Source organism: Oncorhynchus nerka, linkage group LG7 (genome assembly GCF_034236695.1).
Source record: "Oncorhynchus nerka isolate Pitt River linkage group LG7, Oner_Uvic_2.0, whole genome shotgun sequence".
NCBI lineage: Eukaryota > Metazoa > Chordata > Actinopteri > Salmoniformes > Salmonidae > Oncorhynchus > Oncorhynchus nerka.
The window spans coordinates 49218348-49224033 of NC_088402.1; the positions used below are offsets into that span (position 1 = coordinate 49218348).

Consider the following 5686-nt stretch of genomic DNA (forward strand, 5'->3'; position numbering starts at 1 on the left):
TTGTGGAGTAACTACAATGTTGATCCAGCCTCAGTTCTCCTCTCACAGCCACTCAACTCTAACTGTTTTAAAGTAACCATTGGCCTCATGGTGAAATCCCTGAGCTGTTTCCTTCCTCTCTGACAACTGAGTTAGGAAGCATGCCTGTATCTTTGTAGTGACTGGGTATATTGATACACCATCCAATGTGTAATTAATAGCTTTGCTATGCTCAAAGGGATATTCAATGCCTGCTTTACAGATAGATCAAATCCAATTTTATTTGTCACATGCGCCGAATACAACAGAATACCATACAGTGAAACTCTTACTTTACAAGCCCTTAACCAACACTGCAGTTTTAAGAAAAATAAGTGTTAAGTAAAAAATGTTAAATAAAAGTAACAAATAATTAAAGAGCAGCAGAAAAATAACAATAGCTAGACTATATACAGGGGGTACTGGTACAGAGTCAATGTGCGGTGGCACCAGTTAGTAGAGGTAATTGAGGTAATATGTACATGTAGGTAGAGTTAAAGTGACTATGCATAGATAATAACAGAGAGTAGCAGCAGCGTAAGGGGGGCAATGCAAATAGTCAGGGTAGCCACTTGATTAGCAGTTCAGAAGTCTTATGGCTTGGGGGTAATCAATTCAAATTTTATTTGTCACATGCGCCGAATACAACACCTTACAGTGAAATTATTACTTACAGGCCCTTAACCAACAATGCAGTTTTAAGAAAATCCCCCCCCAAAAAGTAAGAGATAAGAATAACAAATAATTAAAGAGCAGCAGTAAATAACAACAGCGGGGCTATATACAGGGAGTACCAGTACAGAGTCAATGTGTCAATATGTGGGGGCACCGGTGTCAAAGTAATTGACATAATTATTTACATGTAGATAGAGTTATTAAAGTGGCTATGCATAGATAATAACAGAAAGTAGGAGCAGCGTAGGGGGGTGCAAAAGTCTGGGTAGCCATTTGATTAGATGTTCAGCAGTCTTATGGCTTGGGGGTAGAAGCTGTTTCAGAAGCCTCTTAGACGTAGACTTGGCGCTCCAGTACTGCTGGCCATGCCGTAGCAGAGAGAACAGTCTATGACTAGGGTGGCTGGAGTCTGACAATTTTTAGGGCCCTACTCTGACACCGCCTGGTAAAAGGTCCTGGATGGCAGGAAGCTTGTGGTCGGAGGCCGAGCAGTTGCCATACCAAGCAGTGATGCAACCGGTCAGGATGCTCTCGATGGTGCAGCTGTAAAACCTTTTGAGGATCTGAGGACCCATGTCAAATCTTTTCAGTTGCCTGAGGGGGTGTTTAGTTCTAGGGTCCTTAGCTTAGTGATGAGCTTTGGAGGGCACCATGGTGTTGAATGCTGAGCTGTAGTCAATGAATAGCATTCTCACATAAGTGTTCCTTTTGTCCCGGTGTGAAAGGGCAGTGTGGAGTGCAATAGAGATTGCATAATCTATGGATCTATTGGGGCGGTATGACAATTGGAGTGGGTCTAGGATTTATGGGATGATGGTGTTGATGTGAGCCATGACCAGCCTTTCAAAGCACTTCATGGCTACAGACGTGAGTGCTACAGGTCGGTAGTCATTTAGGCAGGTTACCTTAGTGTTCTTGGGCACAGGGACTATGGTGGTCTGTTTGAAATATGTTGGTATTACAGACTCAGGTTGAAAATGTCATCAATGACTAAAAAAAAGTTCTTCCAATTTAAAAGTATTTTGTAAGGTGTTCCAAGCCGATGGCGCAGAGTACATAAAAGCCCATTTACCAAACTAAATTCCAAGATATTTACGAGGTTACAGTCTCAATCTCATTGCCCTGACAGGTAGTAATAGGTGAAAGGTTCAGAGGTCTATTTTTTGCCTTAGGAAACACCATTAGTTTAGGTGTCAGTATTGAGGATAAGCTTCAATTGACACAAGGTATGTTGAACAATATAAAAAGCAGTTTGCAAGTTTTGGAAAGCTTTTGTGAGAGATGAGGCACAACAATAAATAACAACATTATCAGCATAAAAGTGAAGTTGTGCATTTTGCACATTTGACTAACTTATTTTTTTAAATAGTGAATAAGAGGGGACCAAGTACAGAGCCCTGGGGCACACCATTAGAGAGACAATTTAACAGACACAATCTCTGCCTCAGTATAGCATGATCAACTGTATCAAAAGCCTTTGAGAGATCAATAAAAAGTGAGACAGTGCTGTTTTTTGTCAAGGGCTTCAGTGAAATCATTTCAAACCTTCATGGCTGCTGTAATTGTGTTATGCTTCTTTCTGAAGCCCGATTGGTACATTGATAAAATAGAGTTAGTGAACAGATAAAATAGTTTTTATGGACAAGGGTTTCAAGTATTTTCGCCAGGGGTGACAGCTTTGAGATTGGCCTATAATTATTTAAAATAGTTGGATCTCCCCCTTTTAAAAGTGGTAGGACAAATGCTGATTTCCAATCTTTGGAATTTCATTAAATTCCAGGGTTAGATTGAACAAATATGTAATTGGTTCAGCTATGAAATCAGCTGCCAGTTTTAAAAAGCAGGGATCAAGAAGATCAGGACCTGCAGGCTTTCTCTGATCTAAGGATTTCAGGGCTTTTATGTACCTTCTGCACTGAGAATTGCAAAAAGCGCTGAGGGGTTATGTGCCATTGTGACAGCCACTGAGGTGTATGGACCCAGTATGTATGAGATCTTTAGCCACAGGGCACCTATGGAAGGAGACCCTAAGCTTCTGGGGCGCAGTGCCAGGGGACAGGCCCTCTACCAGCTGGCATCTGTGTTCTCCACTATCGGAGTGGCAGCACTAGGTGTATTGAGAGACTGATTGTCCGATGGGTCTAAATGGTCAAATCAGAACTGATTCGACAGCACAATAGAGTGATAGCTATGCATTTAAATTGTATAAATACGTTTAATTTGATTCAAATTGATTAGAAAATAATTGTATATTTGTTCAGTTTAATAGAAGAAACCCTCAGTCATGGATAATGTACTCTGTTGTCCATTTCTCTTTCTTGCACTTCTGTATTTACAATCACACACAATAAAAGTGTTACACACACACAATGATTTAACTAAATGAACCATTCTAATTTGCTTTTGTACTTATTTTCAAATGTTATAGTGTGCAAGTCTGTCTCACTGGCTGATGAAATCCATGTCAATTTTTAGTTGTTTATAAACGTAAACTTATGTGCAGGTGGTAATGCAGTCCTATGGGGCATTTGTTTTTCCACATTGATTTTGTGTGAATTCATCTGATCTTCCAGTAGACGCGGTAAAGTACCATAGTGAGGCAGTGGAGTACCCTTTTTAACCAGCTCTTTTGCTATCTGGATTCTTGGGACGTCCCTACCCCATTGAAGTTGACATGTCAAATGGTAGGGGGTTAAGGGAGGAAGATCGTAGAAATGGTTGATGAGTTCAAATGGATCAGCGCGTTAAGTAAATTTGGTGAAGGCGAATGTTCTGAATGGACAACAGTAATATTGAAAACTGGAACAAAAAATAAATTGTCCTAACATTGGAATGGAGAATACGTGTGCAAATGAATCACTTCTTGTTGGGATGCATATGTGGGAAACCCGTTTGAGGTGTCAAATTGTGAAGTATGCGCTTGGAAGAGTCTGTCAGAGTGAACAGGAGTGGTCTTATTTTAATTAATTGTATTTCTGAAGAGCAGAGGAAGATTGCAGTGAGCCTCAAAAGAATCCGGACCACAGAAGTTGTGTTTTGAACTTCGGAGTAGAGCACAGGTCAAAGGAGTCATCTCAGGGGTGCCAACGGATGTTCAGGTTGAATAGTTGAAGAGAATTCCTGGTGTGGTTGGTGCCCGGGATCTGACCCGCTGGGTGAATGGAGAAAAAGACAAAAGTCTGTCAGTCCTGTTGTTTTTTAAATAAAGAGCAAGTACTTATGTATGTGAAGCTTGGTTTTGTAAGATACGACGTAAGAGCTTACGTCTCCAAATCACTGCAGTGTAAGAATTGGGCCATGTTTCAAGTGTATGCAGACAAAAATATTATTCTGAAGAAAGGTATGTAGAAGGACGACGGTGTTGCAATTGTGGTGGATATCATGATGCCGAGTTCCTGGAGTGCCCTGTAAGGGTGAGGGAAATTGAAGTGTCAAAAGTTAGAGCAGTCAATCGAATCTCATATGCAGAGGCGATTAAAAGGTTTGCAAAAACAAGTAATGCTAGTGGATACCCCACAGCCTGTAGTAAATGTTTGCTGACAGACAAAAGGTACCCTGTGCCTCAAAAAGGGGGATTTTGTGTTCATTGCCACAGTTATAAACTGTACAGCAGAAGTCGAAGAAACTAGACATTATTGTGGCTGCAGCAGAAAAGTGTTCTGGACGCAAGAACTTAACATTGGAAGAGTTGCAAGGGGTACTGGTGCCGGAAGACCCCGCCCTCCCAGGTTCCCCTTGAGCCTGTGTAGGGATCAGATATGTTTTATTTATTTTTTGGTAGTTCAGTTTAAGGGAATTCTGTTTCCATCCCGCAAAGTAGGTGGCGGGATGCATATTACAGTGTGTGATCGCCAATATACCATAGAATAAGTAGAAGGGGGTTAAGGTAGGGAAGTCCAAAGGATCCCAGATTGCACTAATCCCTTTTTAGATAGGACCAGTGTTGCCAACTTAACGACTTTGTCGCTATATTTAGCGAGTATTCAGACCCCTCTAGCGACACATTTTCAAAAAAGCGACTGGCGACAAATCTAGCAACTTTTTCTGGTGTTATTGGAGACTCTTAAGTGAAAGCACGTATCGTTCTTACTCTTCTCAACGAGCGCTGCCGTGGGCCCCACCCCCGTCTCAAAGCACTCACAGGCGGCCCAGTCCTCACACAGCAGTCCCTCCCAGCTGCAGTCAGAGCAGGAGATGTTCACCCCGCCGAGACTGCAAATTAATCGCGCATGCGGGATGCCGACCCTAACTGATCCCACCCTGGCATACATAAAAAATTAACATGAATTAGGGCCAGACTAGTCACCATAATTCTCACACATTGCCATTGAGAGTTTTTTCTATTGTGTCTTTTTGGTCCATTTAGATTGTATAAAAAAATAAAAAATAATTAATGGTTAAAAATGTTCATGTTTTACTGTGACTTGTTGTAGGCTCCTAAGTGGACCATAAGGTGAAAAACCAAACTAAGAAACTTTTTTTTTTTTTTTTAATAATAAAAAACTAAGCAACTCTGCCAGAGTGTCTCTTTTGGGTCACTTTTGTCAGTCCCAAGCCCGGATAAAGGAGGAGGGTTGTAATTGTGACATTAAAAAAAACAAGAAACAACAGAAGAAAGTTCATCTGTAGTTCTTAACATATTTAGGGTGTTTTTTTACTCACTTTTTGTCTCCCCCACAACGTTGTTCCTCTCCTTCAGCTTCCATCACAATTACATGCACAAGGCCACTTATGCAAATGCGGTGATGACGTAATTTAGCGACTTCTAGGACAGCCAATAGCTGCTTTCCTTACTGATAGCTGCAATAGCTGCTTTCCTTACGGAGTTGCCAACACTGGATAGGACCACGCTCATCGCGTGTTGATAAAACGAAAGAACGCCATTTTAGAGACGCCAATGAACTTCAAACGCAAAACAAGTTATACACGTTATAGATAGGTAATATAAGGCTGAATTCATTACTGTCTGCTGTTAATAATTTCGTTTTCTAGC

At 41.1% G+C, this 5686-nt stretch overlaps 1 long non-coding RNA gene across 1 annotated transcript; it reads right to left on the minus strand.

Moving 5' to 3' along the window:
* Nucleotides 1-234: 234 nt before the first annotated feature.
* LOC115131839 (uncharacterized) lies at nucleotides 235-5526 on the minus strand. The gene is made up of 3 exons (XR_003864010.2): nucleotides 5356-5526; nucleotides 3958-4098; nucleotides 235-3844 (listed from the first exon to the last, which is right to left on the minus strand). It is a non-coding gene; the product is annotated as an uncharacterized LOC115131839 (long non-coding RNA).
* Nucleotides 5527-5686: the final 160 nt, after the last annotated feature.